General features: G+C 39.5%; 1 protein-coding gene across 1 annotated transcript in view; it reads right to left on the bottom strand.

Moving 5' to 3' along the window:
• Positions 1-23703, bottom strand: part of FBXL7 (F-box and leucine rich repeat protein 7) — a 373746-nt gene that overhangs the window by 86094 nt on the left and 263949 nt on the right. The gene's annotated exons all lie outside the window — the stretch shown is intronic.

The raw sequence follows: 23703 nt of genomic DNA on the forward strand, positions 1-23703 counted from the left end.
GATTTCACACCTTAAATCACTAATGTGTTATTTGGATAGCTCCTTACATTAAAAAAATTATAGGCATGCAAAAGAATTCCCTGTCTCATTTTAACCTTTTATTTCTTGAGATGCTGCTGAAATATAGTTTTTAAATGCACATGAACAGCAGCTACAGCTTTCAAAAATCATATGAAATGTCTTTAAAGGTTCTACACCATTTGGTAATTCTTGCAATTATAATTTTCCAGGGACTAACGTCTTAGGCAAGAAACAAACAAAAAATAGTAAAATCAAAAGACAATTACTACAGATTATCAGAATAAAAAGACAGGCTTAAGATTGCTTTGGAGTTTAAAATTAGGGTGACAATTAAATACAAATAGGAAATTCACAATTATTCAGTTGGCTAATCCAAGTTGAGAAAGCAAGCTGTATTAAAATTCTAATAATCCAGGCCAGTGTACTAGGCTTCAGCAGGTCATGAGTCTTTGAACCAGTCAGACATTACCAAAAACTGATATTTTTTCATACTTCCTTGTTTGATATTAAATTAAAAATATTCATAACTCAAAGGCCAGAAAACTTTTCAGAAATGGAAAAAATATTAAGCTAGGTAAAAAAGCCTTCATGAAGAGGTTCCCTGCAGTATTTGTTTCAGTCTTCCATCTCTTTCTCAGATCTACTCCAGTTACTTCCTAGGCTGTTGACAAGTGATTTGATAACATCGTGAACACGTGATACCCAGACTGGACATATCCTGGATATCATCTAAGATTTCAACTGTGAATTCTGAGTGGCCTTTCCAATGTACCATGGCAATTCATGGAGAGACTAAACCTAAGAGTCGGTCTTTGACATCAATCCCCAGACCTTAGAATCTTGAGTCACCCAGAATCCCGGATTCACTTTAGGTATCTACCCATCTTCCCCATCACCTTGGCTTACAGGGCAACAAGTAAAGAAGTCAGCCCACAGGTGTTCCATTAACTAGAGAAGGTTCTCTATTGGTGGGGGTTTACACACTTTATTTGATTGATGAAAACAATCCCTTAAAGCTGCATCTTTATACTTCAACTAAGGTTCATTCAACCTAAGCTTGCCAGGTTAAATACAAGACACCTAGTTAAATCTGAATTTCATATAATGAATTATTTTTAAAAATGAGTGTGTTCTGAACATTGCATGGGACATATTTGTCCTGAAGAAATTCTGTGTCATTTTCTAGAAAGTCAGATTTAATTGGGTGCTCTATGTTTTTATTTGCTAAATCAGGTAACTTTAACACCATCTTATACTACTAATAGTCAGCAACATGACATACACAGTGCTAACTACACGAGGCACTTAAAATGTTTGATGTGTTTTTAACTCTTGCAATAAACTCCTGAGGCAAGGGCTATTCTTATTTTTCAAGTGTTAAAATGGAAGTGTGGAGAAACAAAGTCGACCCTGTGTCGTGTAGTTAAGTATTGCAAACCTAGGTGTTAAAGCTTGGGTGGCTTCCTTTCTTGAAGAGGAGAGTAGGGTGAGCTTTTTCACACAGAAGAGTCATGAGCTGCTTGAACCTAAGGACACATTCTCAAAGAGGGTCCTTAGCAATTTTTGGAATGGAGTGTTGTTGCGTAATTTTAGTCTGGAAAATATTCATGGCAGGTGTTACCAATTGGATCCATAGACTATTAGATTTTAAGCAATTAAATTCTGAAGGAGCCTTCCAAGGTAAACAGTTAAAAGGCACGTCTTTTAGTAGCTGTTATAGTTTGAATGCTTGTTTCCTCCAAAACTCCAGCTGAAATTGATGGTCATTTTGACAATGTTAGGATGTGGACCTCTGAGAGGTAACCTGCTCTGCCCCCATGAAGGGATTAATGCTGTCATCGGTGGAGGGGGCTTATTACGACTGGAGAGTTCAGCTCCCTTCTGCATGTACGCTGAGGCAAGAGACCCTCTTGCCTTCTGTATACTGGGGCCACTAGAAGGCCCTCGCCAGCTGCTGGCACCTTGATTTTGAACTTCCGTGCCTCCAGTGATGTGAGTCAGTAAATTTCTTTTAATTATAAATTACACAATCTTTGGGATTCCCTTATAGAAGCACAGAACGGATTAAGGTAGTAGACAGATGATTCGACCTGCTACTTATTTAATATAAGATGTTTAAATGATCACCGGCAAGCGCCAAAATGAAGATTTTCTATTTCAACATAATTTCATTTATTATGCATGTGTGTCAGATCTAAGAAATCCAAAGAGACACATCAGACAGAGACAGGAAAGGACAAAGAGAGAATGTAATGTAATATACGACTGAGTGTGAAGGTGGAGATATGGATACACAGCATGTACACAAACCCAGAGCAGAACAGGCAACCCATCTCAAGAGCAGAGGGCTCTAAGGAAGTGCAGAGGAGATAAGGGCTGAGTTAAACCACACCAAAGAGGAGGCGCTCAGTGGGCAGAAATCGGTATAGGGAATACAGGAAGATGAAGAGGACTCTGTCTCCATCGCTCCTAGGCAGCCAGATCTGGCGTCCCCTGAGCAGACTCCTAGAATAAGAAAAAGAAGTCAACGGGCACAGCCCAGAGGAGACTCGCTCTCCCAATGCCAGGAGGCTACTGAAAGGGCTTTTCAGGGTTCTTTTCTGCTTATCTGGTTTTTCTAGATGCCACAGCAGCCTAGGCGTGGGATCAGGTCTCAGCGCGTGGTGAATGAAGCAAAGACATCTAGAAGACATGCTACTGTTGTCCTTCCCCTGTACTTAAAGACTGGGACTCAACACCCAACAGGTATGTTTTTTTCTATGCACTAAAGTTTCAAAAGTTAATATACCCTCTTTAAGAGCCTCTGAGCTTTAGACATTAAGTATTGGATAAGAAGTCTTTAAGATATTTTGAGATGTGAGGTCTTGGAAGTATTTTCCACTGTGTGAAGGCCACAGCAAAGAAGTAAAAATAGACTTTGCAACCAGCTGGGGCTGAATGGTAGGGCATCCTGAAAAGGCCACACGCATATGGCTTCAGTACTTTTGATTTTGCACTCCAGAGAAGTCTTATATTAGAACCGGCTAACTAGAGAAGGACCATGGACCCCACCATTGAGATTCCACCTCGTGCCTCCTTATGAATTTTAAGTTCATAAAATGCTCCATCAGGAGGCTTAGATGACGTGCTTCACGCGTAGTACACTGAGCATTAGCCAGGGAATCAAGAGAAGACGGTGAACGTCAACAATTGCTCTCAAGAATTCTAATTCCATAATTGAAGCTGTTAGATGGAATTGCGTTTACCTATTTGCATTTCAAATCTTTAATAATTTAGAAAAAAAAATGCATGAGACCTGGGAAAGTATCCAAAGAACAGATGATAATGTCTCCCATGAATCTGAATGCATGCAAATTCTGAAATTAGGACACATTTATGATAAAATTTCACAGCTTTACTTTCTACAATCAGAATTAGAATGACTTACACTTTTGATTCATATGTGGCAGGTCTACACTGTTCAGAGGCGTACACATTCCTTTTGTTGGCTAGACGCCAGTGCCAACCTTAAACAATTCTAAATAAATAAATTGCAAAGTGTTCTGAAGATGAGTTGTAAGATCTATTTGGTATTTGCTAACAATATTTGTGGTATCTTTCTGAAAAGATATTCCCTACAAAGCCTTGTATTTTTTGTATCAGGGATTGAACTCAGAGGTACTCAAACACCAAGCCCTATTTTGTATTTTATATAGACAGAGGGTCACTGAGTTGCTTAGTGTTTCGCTTTTGCTGAGGCTGGCTTTGAATTCACCATCCTCCTGTCTCAGCCTCCCGAGCTGCTGGGATTACAGGCATACACCTCCGCGCCCTGGTTAGTCTTCCCCCCGCACCATATAAAGATGATTTTGGGGTACCAAATTCAGATGATGTTAATATTTATGGATAAATTCCAAACTTTCTTTGGTTTCTACTAATTATACAGGAATGAGAATGACTACAATAGTTCTATTAATACACTTATTTTGGTCAGAAGCTGCATTAGCAAGCATAACAAGAAAACATAAAAAAACACTGAAAATCGGACTTTTAAGGCATCTGTCATAACTTACGGGTTTTATTAAATAAATGCCAAAATAATTAAATTACTGCAAAATTTTAACTGCTTATTATTTATTTTGGCTTCAAATAAAAAACCCAGTACGTTTATAATAGCTCATGTTCCAAAAATTAATATATTTGATTTACTCAAATAAAAACATATCTCAATGAATTAGGTTCACATCTAAAATGCTCAGGCTGGCTTGGAAACTCTTCTAACCTCTCAGAACTTCAGTTTCAAATTTGTGAAAAGACTGGCCTGGCGATTTTTAAAGTATTTTCAAGCTATGAAAGTTTATGATTCAGGAAATAGCTTTCAAAAACTACTGAGAGGACCCTAAAGTTATTCCATTAGATTAATTCCGAAGATCTAACATAAAATATGTCCCATGTTTTCCTTATCAGTCAGTGGGTGAGACTGAGTTATTTAGACCATGCAGTACTGGTAAAGTGTTTATCTGCCAAAATGGAGAAAATTATTATTTTAAGTCAATAGATGGTATGTTCTCCTTTGAATTGCATTTATCTTTAAAATTTTTTTTTTTTTTTAGTTCTTGATGAACCTTTATTTTTATTTATTTATAGGTGGAGCTGAGAATTGAACCCAGTGCCTGGTACATGTGAGGCGAATGCTCTACCACTGAGCCACAACCCCAGACCCTGCATTTATCTTTTAAATAACTGATTTCAACCATAGAAAATCTTGTAACTTCATCTTTTAATTAAGTTTTCAACCTGGAACTTTTTTGGTTTTTTTTGAAAATGCACATTAAGCACTCTATAGAACAGCAGAGGGCGCCACAATCATAAGCAAAACAAACAAAGAAAACCTTGGCATCAGATCCAGGAAGTCCCTCTGAGTGCATCTGAGAAAATGAGCCTTGGTCAGGTGGGAACGACACATTATCAAAATCCATTTGAGAAGCTGCCAGTTGCTAGTGAAACTGGTTTGCATTTCTTCTCTGTCCATTTACAGATCAAGGACTCGGACTCTTGTCCTTGGGTATTTTCTGGAACATTTCATTTCCTCTGGGACACTGTATTTGGAAGAGGAGACAGTGCCAAGTTGGAGCACGCTCAGGGTGGACAGCAGAGGAGGAGGAAGAGGACTGACCACAGGCAGGCACTGCGTGGAGACTGGAATTCTCAGGGTGGCGTCGCTGCATGCCTGAGAAGGTCTCCTGTGAGACATGCGGCTGGCGCCCCTGTAGCTGGAAGGCACGCGTCTAGGATGGGTGGAACTCACAAGATGGCAGGTTTGGGGTAATTGTGGGAAGGGGCCTATAAGTCAGTAGAGCAGCCCTCAACTGAGTCAGATAACTTGGGCAGTGTCCAGCCGTGGTTACCTGAACTTCATTCATGGATTTCAGATTGATGACTCTGGGGAGAGGTTGGAGATGATGACTAGGAATTTATAATTCTAATGCATTAATTACACTTGTCATTATGTCAAATTGTGGCAAGTCTGATTTCCTTCCAGGAAATAAGTATGAGATTACATATGCTTTTGAAACACAAGCCCATTATTTTCAAATGACAGGTTATAGGTACTATGATGAGTTCAGAGATCTGTTATTGAAAGAAACTAATGATCATAATTGTTAAAATAAGTATAAGAATGATTAAAGAATTTGCTAATGGTTATTCCCTGTCGACACACATGGGACTAGGTGGAGTGTCTGGTACCATGTGCATGTGTCCTTTCTTCCATGCGTAAGACAGACACACAGACATGCACATTTATATGCAGAAAAGTAAAATATGCAGACAGGCATTCTTCTTGTGAAGGTATGTTGATCTGTCTAGTTATTACATGAAGCAAAGCAAAGGCCTCCCCTGGGTTTGATCCAGCCTCTCATTTCTAGTCACAGGGCCCTGAGCAACTCACTCTATCTTAGTGGCTCTCAAGTGGTTTCTGGAGTAGCAGGATCGTCACTACCATTGTCAGAGAACTTGCTAGAAATGCTGTCATCATAGCTTCTTGAATCAGAAACTGTGGTGGTTGGGCCCAGAGCTAATTTTAACAATCTGGGTGACTGATACACATGGACACCTGAGGAGCACTACTCCATCCCTATGTGCCTCAGTTTCCTCATCTAGCAAATGGGGATAAATACGGTAACTGTGAAAAATACATGCATTCATATGCATGCATGTATTGCATGTAGTGATTAGAACATGTTTAGCAATATGTAATTTTCTAATATTCTGTGCAAATCTTTGCAACCTGTGAGGAAAAAAAAGAGTAACATCATCTGGAATATTCATGCTATTTAGAAATAGAAAAGGTGGAAAACCATTGTTTTCCTCAGTGCAGGAGTTAAAATATTGGATCTCACTGGAATGTGGAATGGAGAAATCCCTGGATTCCTTAACCCTAGGCGTATGGGAAATTCTAGGAAGGAAATTCTGGTCAGGCTGACTTCAGAAAGCAGCCCTCATGCCCCTCCATGCTTGGGTCTATACACTCCACCCTTCTTTCTGAGGAACACCATTTGGTTTAAGGCTGGTCCACCCCAAGTTCCATATGGATGGCTTTTATTGAGGAAGCAAAACAGGAGCTTAGTATGAAATGTGGGTCCCCCCTTCCTACTCCCGTGATGGAAGTTACTGGGGCTCTGCGGTACTTCCTGGGAAATCAGAGAGGCTAATTCAGGCACTGCAATGGGTGGGAAAATGGGATGGGACATTCTTAGTCATTTTCAACTTACGTTCCTGACAGCTCAAAAAAGGTGATCCCACTCTCCATTTTGAGAGGCAGGGAAGCCCACTGGTGATGAGTAAGAGCTCTGGAAATTCTTTAACCCTTAGAGTCTAGAAAGCCTTTAATCCTAAACTTTAAATGTGTAAAACAGGACTGAGGCATCCATGATGATACTACTTTCCCCATAAAGCTGTGAGGCTCAGAGAAAAGGAAAAATAGCAAGCACCGAGCAAGTCCCCAATATGCATTTGCTCTTGCTGAATTATTAACTGTCACAGCTAAGAGAAGGATGTTCTGAGAGGTTAGGTAGTTGCCAAGCATCCCACAGCCAATAAGCGGCAGGAGTGGAATTCCAGCTTGGAAGATTGACTCTAGGACGAGCACTCTCCTACCTTCATGGGGTTTCCTTGAGAACTGCCATGTTGGCCAATGTGAGATTGGTCCCTCTTAGGAACGGTATGAGATGTAATTCACGCAAGAGTATGAAATTAGGAAAAATCTCCACGACAGGAGGACTGGGGCTAAGAACCTAAAACTTCTGGGCAAGTTATTTCCAGTTGGTGATGGAAGTACGGCTATGATTCCCATTAATGAAATGGTCACTGATTTCTTCTCTTTGGAAATTAATTCACAAGGAAGATATACAACCACAACGCTCTTTGTTGGGGACCTACCATGTGTCAACAGGATAGGGAAACAGAATAAGAAGAATCTGCCACCTGGGAGAAGGCATTCCAGCAGTACAGTTGCTCGCTTATAGAGTAATTATAGGAGGATTAAGAAGGCAGGGGGAAGCATCAGTATTTTCTAAAACCTCCTTAGATAACACCCAGGTTTAGGCAGGGCTGAGAACCATGACAGGGGAAGAGAGCTGACTTTTTCCTGAACTCCACTCAAGTCCAAGGATTCATTCTCTCTTCATTGGCCTGTGTGGGGCCAGGTGCCCACTTTACTGATCAGTCGTTATTTCTGATAGGCAAAGAGACCTGTCCCTTGTAGTTAAGTACTCAAAAATGAAAGTATAAGATTGAGGGGAGAGAATACAGTTGGTAAGAAACAGGAAAATAGAAATTGTATGCTGTGGTGGAAGACCAAGGACACCCAGGAATCCAGGAGGAGCCAGACCTGGGAGAGATTTCTAGTAAGGGGCCTGGCTCAGAGGGAAGGAGAGAGAAAGACAGCCCAGGACCTGTGGGAATCAGGTGGAGGGAGGAAGGGAGAGAAGGTGAGAGTTGAAGATGGGAGAGGCTTCACTAAGTTTTCTTGATTAAAAATGGGGGAATATCGAGCTAAAGCAAAGTCAAGAAAGGGAAGAAACCAGGGTGCACTCTCAGAGAAGAGAAGGGGTGGGAGACAGAATCAGGTGCTTGGGGCTAGGAGGGTCCTCTTCAGTTGAAACGTTGTGTCTCTCAATGAAATAAGTTGATAGTTGGGAAGGACTAGTTCAGGAAAGGGCTGAGTCAGAGCCAGGAGTGAGACATGTACAGTCACAGAAGACGGAGGAGTGCACCAACAAAAGACCAGGGCAGCCAGCAATCTTTCCTATGCTGTAAATAACACTCAGGCGAAGAGCCTTCTAGATCTAGGCCCAGGGTCAGTTCATTCCACAAACAAACAAAGACTCTGTTCCTGCATTTGCAAGGAACACAAACCAATCCCAGTGTTTATTTTCACTGGGCTCTGAATGACAGAGCCAGTCTATTTTCATTCTAGAACTCAATATAGGGCCTAGTTTGCCTCCCAATAATATTTGGCAAGGGGAAGACATTGCAGGAAGAGCTTTGCAACACCCAGCACATACTTTCCACATTTTCTCACTGAGGATTGACTACCTCACCAAACCAGGAGGGCATGACTCTGCACCACCCTTCTCTCTGGAGAAGCAGCAGTTTTCTTTGAAGGTGTTCTTTCCAGTATGAGAAGTCAGATAGGGAGTTCTCTCTCCATCATGCTGGGAGGTGCACGGGTGGTGTCTGCCACTTTGCTCGCCCAATAAAGAGCTCCCTCCATTCCTGTACAATGAATCAAAATGCATTCTGCTGTCATGTATAACTAATTGGAACAAATAAAAGTTAAAAAACAAAATTTAAAAAAATGTACAAAAAAGAGCCTTCAATTCACAAACTGACAGATATCAAGCAAACTGATGGATATCAAGCAAACTGAGGGCTCCTGTGGCTTTCATTCGGATGGTTTTAGAAGGTATCTGATATCAAGAAATACATCTTTTATTAGCAACATTTTCCCCTTGACTGGCCTTTGTTTTACAATATTGGATTCAAAGCGAAAAGAAAAAAGGTACTATTTTGCTTTGTCTCCAGCTTTTTAAATATGTTGAGATCACTCTTGGAATGAAGTGCACAAATGCTTAGTAGTAATCATAATGATAACGTAATAGGTGTTTTTTAAATTTTAGTTTAGATTTCCAAGCATCCAGATGTTTGGCCTTTGCTGACAGAATCCAGATGACTGATTACATTTCTTCAGTTTTCAGAGTTACAGGACTTTTTGGAGCCACAACCCAGTTAGCTGCAACAGTATAATTAGAAATCAAAATTATCTTCCTATCACATAGGACCCGGGTGAGCAAACTAAGGCCTGCAGGCCAAATCAGCCCAGGGCATTTCTCACCATTGTCTCTGCTGCTTCACGCAATAAGGCCCAGCTGAGGAATCGCCAGAGACCCAGTGACTTGCAGTGTGAAAAAGATTTGCTACTTGGCCCTCGGCAGAAGTTGGCCAATCTTTTAAGTAGGTCATCTCCTTTCCTTCGCTAATTGGCTTCCCTGTGATTGTCTTTCGGAAGTTATAGTAAATCAGTTACTTTTTATGGACATTAATGATAAACAATTTGAGAGGATGCACTGAGGATCATGGTCACTGCCCAGTGGACAGCCTAATGGAGTTTAATATTTGGGAGGGCATTGGGTTAACTGTTCTTCAACATGGAAATCGTACTTGGTAGATAAAATGGCTGATTTCAGATGCACAGGTAATGAATAACTAATATGTTTTTCACAGTTTCCATTTTTATAATTTAACCCACAGGAGTTTTAAATGACATAAACATATACACACACAATGACAAATGACCAAACATTCAAATTCACTTCAATGTAAAGATTTAACTCTTACCAAATTTTATTGTGAAACAATTATTACTCTTACATTTGTTCCATGACAAATGTTAAATTGACATTTAGATACAGGAATAATAAAAATACTTCAAAATAATTATTTTGCTTTTTTTCTAAGTCATTTAAACTGTTAAGTTTGGGCAAATTTACTTTTATAATCTATTATTTGATAATTTTTAAAAGAAATAATTAATTTGGCTATCTTAGTACTAACAAATCTTGATAGCTAAGGATTTGCCAAAAAACTTTGGAATGGAATTCCAGCAAGATATTGGATGAGAAGGGCTAATATAATATTTTCCTTCTTTTTTAATGACTAGCTATGAAAAGAAAAGTAAGTTTACAGTGGATCTTTTTCACTGGTTTATAAAATAGGAGGAAAGATATCACAGTATATCCATTGTCTACAGATTCTTGGATTCTCATTTGAACATATCCTGGGAATTTCTTTTAGTAACAAAAAGGACTCTGTCAGATTTTACCTCTTTACCTCCTCATAAGTACCACACACACACATACACACACATATACACACATGCACATATACACACATGACCCCTTGTGTTTTGTGCTAGAACTGATGCCAGCAGTTCGTATGGGTGGACGTGCCTCCTGTACAGCCAGGCTGCTGGGGCTCCGCTCTCATCACACAATGCCTCTTGACTCTGGAGACTTTCTGCTGTACAGAACTGCTAAGGGACATACAGCATTTGAAGGTGGAACAGAGACACATGCTCTCTCTACCTTTGTTTCTTGGGGGACTTAGCTAGTATTCACCTTCCAAATTCCAGTCTCTAAAATTTCATCTATGTATATTCACTCTCATATGCCAAATCTAAACTCTCGTATCTAAGGGCTAAGACAGAAAATTTTGCAAGTTGGTCAGGGATGGCCATCAAGTCAAAAGTGCAAATCAATTCTCTTTCAAGTCAGCAAAGTCCTGCATTTGGAGAAGAAGGTCTCCATCATATATATCATTTTTCTTCTAAAAGAGTATCTGTCTGCACACTAGGATGCATCTACCCATCAGTGCCACAGTCTCAGACACTTCCTCCCAACACAATGACTGTTGTGGGGATTTCACTACCATTTTATGAAGACAAAGCTGAAATTCTGTCAAAGTCAATGATCTGCCCAAAGTGTGCAAGCAGAACAGGGACCTGATCAGGGTCTTTGGACTAACAGACTTATGACCTCACAAATTTCTCATGGAGTAAGGAATGAAAACAAGCTCTACAGAAATTAGCTTGTTTGTTCTTTTATTTAATTTAAAAAAATGTTCTAATTAGTTATACATGATAATAGAATGCATTTATGCATTTTGATAAATCATACATACATGGAATATAATTTCTCATTTTTCTGATTGTACATGTATGACTGCTTGTTTGTTCTTTAAACATTTTTTTGACTAAGGTTTGATTTGTTATGGAATTATGTTTTACTTTCTTATCAAATCCTTAACATCATTATCATACATAAAGATTGTCCATTTTGGTGCCTTTAAAATAAAAATGAACAGCTACAATGTAAGAGTTTTAAATTGACTTTGAATTTAAGGGTACCATCTAAAACATGTAAATATTAGTGATGCAATAAAATGAACAACTATTTTTTTTATTTTGCTTTGGGTGTGCTGCAAAACAGCAAAGTTGAAGCCACCTCATTCCATAGACTAGAAACTGTGTCCAGAAAAGGGTCAGGACCTTACTTATTGCCAGTTAATATCAGATCCAATAGTTTTATCATTAAGTCATCCTGCTTTATTGCCATGGTTGGATCAGGACTTGGCTATCGAATTACCTGCGTGTCCACTGGATGAAAAAGGCAAGATCCTTGTAGGTGCATAGATTCTAAAAGCATGTCACCAAATGAGTGGGGTTAACAGTTTCCAAAGAGAAAAGAAATCCTCTGTTGGTGGGTTTTACCTTTCCACGCACTATCACACACCCATGGAGTCTTTCAAATTTACATATGAAAAGTACATTAAGAGGTTAAACATTTATTTATGTCTAGGAACAGATAAAAGCAGCACATGAGTCAAAAGGAAAGTTAGTTTGGTTATTTATTTATTTATTTATTTATTTATTTATTTATTTATTTAGGGTACTGGGGATTGAACTCAGGGGCACTTGACCACTGAGTCACATCTGCAGTCCTATTTTGTATTTTATTTAGAGGAGGGTCTCGCTGATTTGCTCAGTGCCTCACTTTTGCTGAGACCGGCTTTGAACTCATGATCCTCCTGTCTCAGTCTTCCAAGCTGCTGGGATTACAGGCACCTACTACTGCCTGGCCTCTCTGGTCATTTATTTCCACCAGTTAAGCTCAGCACGCTTTCTAACAGAGTGATGAGATCAAGCATAAGGAAATGATAACAGTTTTTATTACAATACTTTATTTTGAGCATCCAAACCTATCCAGATACCTGAACATATTTTAATTATACTTTATATCTAAGTCATGACATGAATATGGAAAATTTGCATCACATTGGTGAGAATCCAGCAGCATTTTCATGTATAAATATGTTTCATAGCTCTCTCCAGACAGTTTGAAATGAAACGTATATTACAAATTAATCTAAAATAAATTACATTTTCTCCAATGCAGCCATTGGCTATCACCTCACTAAAAAAGACCCTCAGCCAAAACTCAATATCTAGCCATTTGATTTAGTGCAGGCTACTGAGGGTTGATGAAAGCAAGAAAGTGTGAAATTTTAAGCCCTTAACAGCAAATACAGAACATTTTATAGGTGATGAAAATAACTGAGTATAAATCCCATATTTTATTTCAATCTCTCAAAAAATTATCCTGTCCTAAATAGTCAGGTATCTAGATTGAGGAGGCTTTCATGTTCCAAAAATAATCTATCAAAGCAAAGTCTTCCCATCAGCAGCAGATGACTCTCATCACCTTCAAATATTTCTCATTAAATAGGGATTAATTCATAAGGCCCCACTTTGCTAAGGACTCACTGTAAATATGGAATAGTTGAGAGAAAGTTGCTAACATCGTCATTAAAGGCACTAATGTCCTAAAGAGCTTAGCAAGTTTGCCTGTATAATGAGTCCAATAAAGAATTCTGTTTCCATGGAGGTTGGACAGCTATTCTGCATTGAAACCCTATTCAAAGTTGTAAATTTATGTTTCCTTGCCTCCAAGAGGCATTGCATTGCAAACCTCCTTTTCTTCATTCTCTGCAAACAAGATAATTAGCTGCTAAAAATGTTATGCCACTCATGACAGAGAAAGATTCCAAAGGCACCTCCAAAACCGGAGTGAGGGGTTGGTGGAAAAACTGGTACCAACCGGTTGGTAGAATACAAAAAGGTAAAGTCTTGATTGAATGAGGTTATGAAATACCTAAAAAAAATCCTGTGTCAGATTAAGAGTGCATTTTGGAGATGGTGTGGAGTTGGAAACAGTTGTTCATTAGAGACCGGACTTGCCAGTGAGTTGCTTAGGATCAGGCAGAGACCAATAGGCAGCTTTTAAAGTGAATATCTGAAAACATTGAATACTGTGAAAACTGCTATGACTCATCCAGCTGGCACACCAAGGAAGATCTGTTGGGATGTGGAAGACATGCGGTATTAGAAGAGAGAGAGCTTTGTGCCGTTGTTGTTGTTGCTGTTGTTGTTGCTGTTTTGGCAAACTCAGGATCCTGTATTCTTCTCCTGGAGATTCGTAATGCAGTAGGATACTAAACACTCTGGTCTCAGCAAGCACTTCTGAGACCAATCAGGTATTATAATTTTAATATTAAACAAGGTTCATTGATGGATATTATCCAATGGCACATTCTTATTCACCTTCTCAATATTATTTGTGGTAAGAGAGATGAAAAAACTAATAAAAGATATATTTAAATTTAAAATATATTCCTGTATTGTTTTTTAACAGAAAAGGAAAAAAGGATCATTATTGTCTGATTTCATTACTGATATGTGTTTAAAGTATAAAGAAATAATTACCAAACCAAAATTGCCTAGAGTTCAGCTTGCTGTTATTCAACAAAATATTTTGTGTTTCCAAAGAAATTCTGGGAATTTGGATTCATGTGTATATGTTGCCTATGTAAATAACACCGTCACTTACTTCAATAGGGGAAAAGGTGGAATTTGCAGCTTAGGGTTACCAAACACCATAACACTATGTTTCCAATGGGCATGTTAACATTTCCTCATTTATGCTTAATAAAAATTATTTCCAAGTCATCTTTCTTCATCTTTTCTCTTTCATCTTAGCTTAAATAACTCAATTCTTTTTACTATTTAACAGAATAATCCCATTCTTTCCTTTGTTGTAGTCTGTCTATTATTCTTCTATCAAAATATCTAGAACTTTCTCTTTTTTCTTTAAAATGATTTATGCTTTCCAGACATGTAAAGCATTTGTATATAAAAACCATTATTTGAATCCAGGAGGTTCTTTGCAACTCTGATGATGATATTATTGGTTAAAAAGTACTGAGTGTTCACTCTGCATTAGGCTTTGTGCTAAAATCTTTTATGTCCTACCAAATTTAATCTACCTAGCAGTCCTATGAAGTTAGTTTTATTATGGGGCACTTTGTTTCTTTAATTTTTGGTAAGAATAAATGAATTTGAGGGAGGCTAAGCAATTAGGAGTCCAACGTAGGTCCGTGAAGTCCCAGATCCTGCACTCTTAACCACCACAGGTGAAAGGGCAACCCGTGGGTAGTCTGCAAGCTCTGAGGGATGAGGATTTCCTCATAGGCAATTAACTTTCAAGTTCACATTTAAATAATCATCTTCGTACAGGATCAAAAAATAGGCACACATAGGTTCCATTAGAATATACAGTTAGGATGTCTGTGAAATGTAGACATCGGGGCACAATATTTTTGTTGTTTTAGCAACTTCATATTATGACAATTTGGGGAGGAATACAAGAAAGAAAATATATTTCTACATACTTTAATCAATATTAATGGTTTAATATCAATACAAAACAACTCTTTTTGCTCAGTCCACTTAAAGAAAATGGCTGGGGTTTGGATGGTTCATTGGGTGAAAATAATATCCAGTTGTCTTCAATAATCCATGATGGGCAAAATGATGTATTAAACAAAAGCAGGCTTTTAAAGAGGTTCCCACGTGAATTCTGAAGGACAGCTGTTTACAAAAAAAGAATGTGCTTACACAGGCTCACAATGTGCCATAATTAGATTCCGCACACTGAGTCCCTGCTGTTTATCAGAACCTGTCTAAGCACTGACAATACAGCAGAGTACAGGTGCTTACTGTGTGTAGCATGCAAGTTTTAACTGAAAAGGGAAGCTCAGGTGGAGGGTCACCACTGGGAAGGGTCCACTTGGGACAAATCTCTGTTAAAGCCTTTTGAGCTGTAATTGTTCTTGTATGTGCGGGTTCTGGTTAGAGGAAGAGAAAGGAGCAGAGCCTACAACCCGTCTCCCATGATTTTCAGGGCCCGTCTGCCATCTTTCTCTCTAATAGGTCCTGAAGGACTGACTCCAAGATGTCGGGGGACACTGTGGGAAAGAGAGTCATCCATGTGATATCGATGGGCAAAATCCTGTCTAACTGTGAGGAAGTGGTTCTGGGAAAAAGCCATCACTGGACAGCAGAAGTCCATGGTCTGATGTGGAAGGATTTAAAACTGCTAATATATTCTTAAAAATAAAATTCTTATTCTGTAGCTTCTTATTCCACTTAAATACACAGACTGATCAGAGTAAATGAAACACAGCCTAGAGAAGATCTTCAAATTCTGAAGCTACACTCTGAAAGACAATGAAGGAAATCAAAGCAAGATGCTCATGATGGACTCGACAGGAAGCAGGCAAGGTGTTAGACCATTTCCACATGCATAATTCAGCATACACAGAAGAAAAGGGAGATAATAAATTATCTGGTTCTCCGGAACTTGTGGGTAATGTCCAGTACAGATGTGCCCCCCTGCTGGTGACAGACTTGGAAAGGCTATGTTGTCCCAACTGCCAATTCCCAGGCTGTAGTCACAGGGAAGACACAGCAGGCGGTCACAGCCCTATCCACCAAATGGCTTAATCTTCACTTCAACTAAGAGGCTGCATAATTTTCAGCTCAGGACAACCTGTGAATTCAGAGTGGTCTAAGTTGTGATGTTTACTTACTGAGTCAGTCAGGTGTTGTTTCAATCTACTGACAAAAATGCCTACTTGCAACTGTCTCTGGGGTGCCTTGCTGCTCAAAATCGGTGTGGCTTGTGATTACAAAAAATAAGTAGAAGCTATTTCTGGAAATGATGCTTGAGAGTTTGGAAGTGCAGTTTATGATAGTCTGCTCAGAAATATAAAGGAAAAACAGGTGTTAGGGGCCAGAGTACCTGTTGTTTGAGGGAATTTGTTTAGAATTAGTTGATGGTTTAACCCTCTAAGGAGGAATGCTATTTAGTATTTTTAGAAAACTCAATTTATAACACTCTGACCTTCATATCATCAAAATGTGCTGCAAAATGTGCCCACTGGTGACCTCTGACCAGCATGGACCATGTCCAGTTTCCTGGAATTTCTACAAACATGGTGATTTATTGTCTTCTCCTTCCCAGTGCACACTGGGTAGAGGGTGGGTAGCCTGAAGCCCAGGGACGATCCCCAAGAGGCACAGTGTTCTTACTCCACATGCCAGTCCAGTGTCTCATTGTGCTAAAATGCTCACCTGCTCACCTTTCCTTTCTCATTACATCATTTATTATTATAATATGTAATACTATATATTGTTTACTATGCTAAAATAAGATTATGACAAATTCACTTTTGTAATTAATTGGCTTTACTTGTGATTCTAAAACTGGGCAGCATTCTGATCTACAAATGGTTCACAATGCCTCACCCTTTTACATGACAGATCACACCGACAGTCAGAGAAAAGGAAGGGACAGGTAGAAAACAGAGATGACTAAAGAGAGCTTGATCGGTTCCAGCTCAGGTTGGCTTACTTGAACATGCTTGGAGCAGCCGCCCCTTATGACTGGCTAAGACTCAATGACTTGTCACAAGAGCAGGTGACAGCAGGTTTACATATCAGTTTACACTTCTCTACAAAGGAAGTTGCCTTTAGTACAAATAAAAAGTGCGTTTGGAGGCAGCTTGAGGGCACACCTGACTAAAACCTGTTCAGAAATGGAATTCTACCAGATGACGGACATGGAAGAAGCCTTGTGGGACAGTGCATGGACAGTGTGCTCAGGATGGAAGAGCAGCTGTGGTCCAGACAACCTGAGGAAGCCTCTCTAGAGTCAGAAGGAGGAGACAAGGCACTCAGCTGCCCACTCCCTCTGGACGGCTGCGACCCCTTTCCCAGGGGAAGAGCTGCTTTGGGCCCTGCATGAACAGCTGGCATATCCTGCAACCTGTGACTGGTCCGGTTTGTCCCCTGGTTCTCTGTGAGGCTGTTTCCTAAAGAACAGGGCAACTATAAGTCCAAGCTAGTTGGAGAAAGTCCTATTTTATACCTGATATCCCAACCAGATAATTGTCAAAACACCTGCACTCTCAATTCTGCCCCAGGGTGCAATAAACCAATGTCGCTGCCCTAATGGAGCATCTCCACTCAAAAACTTTTAAATGCTTGCTCGTGTGTTTCTGACTCCCTAATTTTGTACAGCATCTAAAAAAATATTTTTAGATTATTGATACCATTTTCTTTTAGGCTGTGCCTAAATGTCTTTATTTTCATTTTTGTTCTGCAGTGATCAGGGATAATTGAAACGGATACTTGGACGGTAACTATGAGATGAATCATCCACAAACCAATGCAATGAGAGTGAAGGGGAAGTTAATTTTTCTTATTTGACTTAAGAAACAACAAACCTCAAAGTGTCAGACTTTACATTATTTCAGAGAATAAAAACGAGTTGTTTATCCTATAAACAAATGAACTTAAGAAATATTAGAACAAATTAAGCAGATGTATTAAGTTTTGAATATTTCTGTTAAATTGTTCAATGTGTACTTTAAGTCATTTTGACTTTTGGGGGCCTTATTTGCTACATTTGTAAATTATGGGCTTGGATTAGATAATCTCAAAGAAATCTATTACTTATAAAATTTAATTCTGTGACTATGAGGTTTGTAAAGCAGGTCACTTTGAGAAATAAAAAGGGCTATACAAAAAAAAATCAGTCTTCACTTTTCTCCTTTTTACTTACAGTCTGAGAAAGGGAGATAAGCCTTCCAACTCCCAATACCAAAATAATTTTTAATTTATGATAAATTAATAAAAATGAAATAATGTTTTATGTTCACAGAAATGGAACTATTGTTATAAAAAAAATTCTTAAGTAACTCTATTAATTCCTTAAGTTACCACAAAGGACTTCACTTTCTTTTTAAAATCCTATGATTGATAGACCTTTTTTTCCCTAAATGGATTATTTTTATTCAGGAATTATGATTGATATTCAGTGATCTGAGAGCTTACTAGTGCCTTTGGGGCCTTATACTTATTTAGAAGAGAGTCTCATAAACTTCTCAGTGGCTCTGATGACATATTTTCTCAAAGAACTTTGTAATGAGATATAATTACAAGAGCCACAGTGGCTACTCAGTTCTTAGGTAGATCTTAGGTTAAATCCATAAAAAATTAAAAATAGAAAAATGGAGAAACTGTGTTTTAGTACACTATTTACTTGAGCTTCAGAGTATAGAGTACTTGTGGACACCGAGTTTAAACACTGTAGATTCCTATTTCAGAAGAGCGACATTTCAAGATAAAAAAAGAGATCTCCATCCCCACTGGCCTGCAGGTGGTAAGTCACATTGTGGAATCCAGCACAACATCTTTGTGTGTCCTAGTCCCTATAGCGTCACCATGGGCTGAACGGTGCTCCCTCAAAATTCCTATGCCAAAATCACAACTTCTAGCACCTCAGCACATAAGTGTATTTGGAGATGGGGTCTTGAACAAGGTAACGAAGGTAAAAACAGTCAGGAGAGTGAACCCTGATCCAATGTGACTTGTGTCTTTACGAGATGAGGAGATTAGGACACAGACACATGGAAGAGTGTTCTGACGCTGCTGTGGAATGTCTGAGGTCTTCCCTTAAGCGTGGCTCCCTTGTAGGACCCCTACACATCTACTGGAGTGCCTGACCTTCTGGCTCACACAGGGTCTTGTACTGGTGAAGGGACAGGTTTGTGATCACAGGTACAAACCAGCACAGAGGGTGGAGAAACAGATGCTATTAAAAATCATCATCCTTATTTATTTCTAAATAAATATTATAAAGACTCTGGAGAAAAAGTTAGGTCATCTGATAAATTTTCCCATCTATAATTATATAAAGTGTGACATATCCTAAATCATCAAAGGGGTTGAAATACAGGGGGTAGGGGAGCCGGGAGTAAGGAGGAAAGGGAGAATATAAGAAGAAAAAAATTTTGATTTGGCATAAAATATCAATCCCCAACTTCAATATGAAATTTATAGCAAGGTACTCTGCTTGGATTCATGAGACATGACTGAATTTCCTTCAAATGTCATTCCGTAAAGCTCTGCTTTCCTTTCTTTTTGTTTTTTAAATGCATACAGAAGAAAATGTATCCAAGAAGAGGATAAAGCATTTGTGGACAATGCCAATGTTGACTCTGGGTTATACAGAGCAATGACTCAAATTGATTGTTACACAGCTAAGTGTCCATGAGATTAGGAAGTGAATGTCACACTTGAGGTATATTTAGGAACAAAACGTTGGTCAAATATTTTTGTGGCTGATTTCCAAAGTCTAAGCATAACACCTGATCCCCAGATACTCATCGTATGTGTACCTGGGTTATGTTCAGCCCAAGGCACTGAAAACAGAGCAAAGAACTAGATACTATTGTGTCTCTATGAGCTTAAATAGAGTGATGAATAGATACAAATTCTGTCCCTAGATGAACCAAACAGCACAGGGTGGTTTGGTGAATCACCACTTTGTGATGCTGAAAGACTGTGATGCTAGTTTATTAAGAAAAGTTGAGGAAGCTACTCCAAGTCTAGGGAAAGAACGTTTAATATGAAATGAAAAGACGTCAGCAAAGTGAAACCCCGGGAACGTGAGGTAAGCATGTGCAAATGTTCTGAGCCAGCTAAGCCAGTATGATCCAGGGACAGAGAGGTGGTGTGGCTGCCCCAGTGAAGGAGGATGTCACATGTGCTGTAGATATCTGGAATTGGAGCAGGACGAGATCACACAGATCTGTCCTGGCCATCGACAGTGTGTGGACTGAATTGGATTTCAAGCAGGGACCTGACATAAACTGGCTCTCCATGGTCATGCTGGCTGCTGAGTGGAAAAGAGATTTTGGGGGAGTAAGAAAGAGGGAGGTTCACTTAAAAAAGGGGTAAGAGGATGGCATCTCAAAGTGGGATGACAGCCAGAAATGCTGAGATCCAAGACGGATTTGTACTTGCTGATGAACTGTAAGAGATGCGAGGGAAACCTGAGAATCTGAGAAGCCCGAGCACAGGCATGCAGCCTTCTCACTTGGAGCTTTCTGTTTCACTGAGGTGAAGACCAATCCATCAGATGAGGTCTTGCAAACTGGATGTCTCCAACATTTCTCAATTTCATTGATAAAATGCAGATAAAAACCCACCTCTCGAGCAGCTTATCACGCTCAACAAAGTATTAGTGATCAGACTATCAAACAAAACCCGGCCAAAATACAGAATAAAGTTATGTTGACACTTTGGGCTTAGAAACTTCTCAACTTATAAGTAGAGAAAATAAGACACTTTCAGAGAAGAGTCACAAAACTAGGAGGCTGCTGCTTCCCCATTTTGATTAAGACACACCGGGACCCCTCCTTGATCAGTGCTTCTAACACCAGCAAAGCACATCTCAAAACTCTGTTCTTCTTATTTCACTAGAGGCTAAACTGAAGTTCACAGCAGTTGATAAACAAAAACTTGCACTGAAGAAATTCTTTACGTTCTTCTTGACACGCCACGTGTTTTCTGGTCAAAGCGAGAGTTACACTTTTGAACCAAGGAGTTCTTTATTGCACGCCATTGACAACTGGTTTTCCATTAGAAGTTCTCTGTATGTGACTCACTTTGTAATTCTTTTAGATACAGTGGTTCTCAGGCTTAACCTGTAAGCCATTATTATCCTTTATTCCAGTAAGTGTCCGTGCCTCAAATTCCTCGTGATGGCTAGTCTTTGGTATGAACTTGGTTGGGCTATGATACCCAGTTATCAAACCAATAGTAATCTAGGTGTTTCTGTGTAGACATTTGGTAGATGTAGTTAACATACACAATCAGTTGACTTTAAGTAAAGAAAATTACCCTCAATAAGGTAGGTAGGCCTCTTCTAAAGAGTGAAGGTCTTTAAAGTAAAAACTGAGGTTTCTCAGGAGAGAAGTTCTGGCATAGGACGTAGCACCAGCTCATGTCTGAATGTGCAGCCTGCTGGTCTCCCTTATGAGTTTTGGACTTGCCAAACTCCACAAGAACCCTACCAGTGATTTGTGCAATATAAACCTAACCATATTGTACCTGTTTCTCTAAAGAAGCCTGACTAACACGTTTATCCAAACAATTGCTTTTATGTGCACCTTCTGGTAAGATCTCTCTGACCAAAGTCAGAGAGTGCGTTCAGATTCAGGCGCAGGTGCTGCTGGAGGAACTGGCCTTAGAGTTCCTTAGGTCTTCAGAGAGCTCTACAATGACCACCTGGACCTGGCTGTCAAACACAATGGTCCATAAACACCTGAGTATACTTAGACATGGCCTTACTTGTTCTTTTCGCTTGCTTTCAGCTTATTGGCATTCAACTTCTTCACTTTATTGAGTTGTCATTTTTCTCCTCTACAAAACCAAGATCAAATCCTTACTTCTCTGGGGTGCTGTAAAGATTAAATGAAATGATTTACACCAAATGCCTGGCTTACAGGAGTTCAATCAATATTGGAGACCCTCCCCTCCCACTCAATATTTTTTTAGGGTTTGTTTGTTTCTTTTATGAATTCCCTAAGCCTGAGTCTGTCATTCATTTAATAGAAATTTATTATTTTCAGTTCTATTCCCAACTCATGAAGCAGCTGCGGCACCCTAAGCAGCTTCATGCAGCATTGCTGGCTCATCTGTTTCTGGTGGACTGTGTTTCCTTCATCTTGAAGCAAAAGGAACCTCAGGATAAGAAGCTATTGTAAAAAGCTGTGGATTCCAGTATCCCTGTAGCCACCTGCCTCTACGCACTCATTCTGCAGCAAACAAAATCAATTTTTTCTGCCCTTAATATTTATTATGACTTCAGAGCCAGTATCATCTCTGCTTTTGATTATTCCTCCTCCATGTCAATGAATCTACAACAGTGATTAAAGCACTGTATCAAAATCATTCCTCTTGGCAAGCATGGTGGCACGTACCATAATCCCAGCAGCTCGCCAGACTGAACCAGGAGGATGGCAAGTTCAAAGGCCTCGGCAACTTACTGAGATCCTGTCTCAAAATAAAAAAATGAAAAAGGACTGGGGATGTGACTCAGTGGTTAAGCACCCCTGGGTTCAATTCCAAGTACCCCCACCAACACCGTTCTTCTTTTGCTCACCGCAGGTAGAAACTTTCCCGAAAGCTGTTTCCCAACTGATTCAAAAAGAAGCTTGCTCAAAGAATGTTGAATCATGACTTGAGCAATTATACCAATAGCAACAACCATAACCACAAAACCCAAGACCTTTATGACCTGATGTGCTTTCTATTGCTGAGAGTGACCTTTGGGAAAATATCTTTTGCCTTGGTTGACCAGGTCGACTTTCTCATGATCTACCAATGAAAGCCCCAGTGAAACCCCAAGAGGGAGTATTTTGCCAGGACAATGGAGTGGACATCCTGAGGATTTGGTGCTTATCTCAGTGGTCTATGATGGTATAATGAATTCTTTTCTTCAGGCTTTTGAATCTGAGACATTTTCCACATTGCGATTCTTTGGGTTTTTTGTTGTTGTTGTTGTTTGTTTGTTTTTTTGTTTTATTTTTTTGTAAGTGGGTTGGGAGAGGCACCTAAAAGAACTGTTACAGCAGCTCCAGTGGGAAGGCGATCCAGGCACACATTCTTCCTTGATCCATCCCGGGAAGCTCAGTTGCTCTTCCTCCTGTCTGTCCACAGCACTCTACGGCTAGCTGTCTCTTGTTCTGCTCCAGGCACTTCACTGGAACGGTGCATCTACACTGAGTATCCAGACTGCTGCCTTTTCCATTATGCTCAGGACTCCACAGAGGAAGGATAAGGTCTGGTTCCTGTGTCTTCAGTTGCCTAGCCAGTTCTGAGCACATGCCACCTAGCCGTCACTTTTTTTTTTTTAAACAAATGGGTCCCAGGTACACTTGGTTGTCACTACACAGGAAGATCAGTGATTAACTGCCACAAATTCTGGCAAAAGGGACTGCATCCATGCACTAAGTTGTACCACAGTGGCTTGTATATCCTTACACAGAATCTTCTAAGTCAAAAATCATCATTTTCAGACATTTCATCTTCTTCAAGTTCAACTACTCAGAGTTGGGGGTAGAAACTAGTCAGAATTTTTGAGGCAAGGATGTCAATGACTTCTGAGAAAAGTAGCTATTTGCTGGACTTCAAGACCCTACTGTAGAAGAGAGAGTCCAGGAAGCATTAGTTCAGACTGCTGCTGTCTTTTGCAGTAATTGTTTATCTTTTAAAAAATGTTTTAACCTTTTTGAAGAGGTAACATATTCAAATAGATCATAAGTAAAAGCAAAAAGATCTGGTGAAAAGTCTTCCAAGTCCATCTCTGATTTTCTTAGCAAACTTCTAACTTC

Source organism: Sciurus vulgaris (genome assembly GCF_902686455.1).
Source record: "Sciurus vulgaris genome assembly, chromosome: 6".
In the NCBI taxonomy this organism is placed as follows: Eukaryota; Metazoa; Chordata; class Mammalia; order Rodentia; family Sciuridae; genus Sciurus; species Sciurus vulgaris.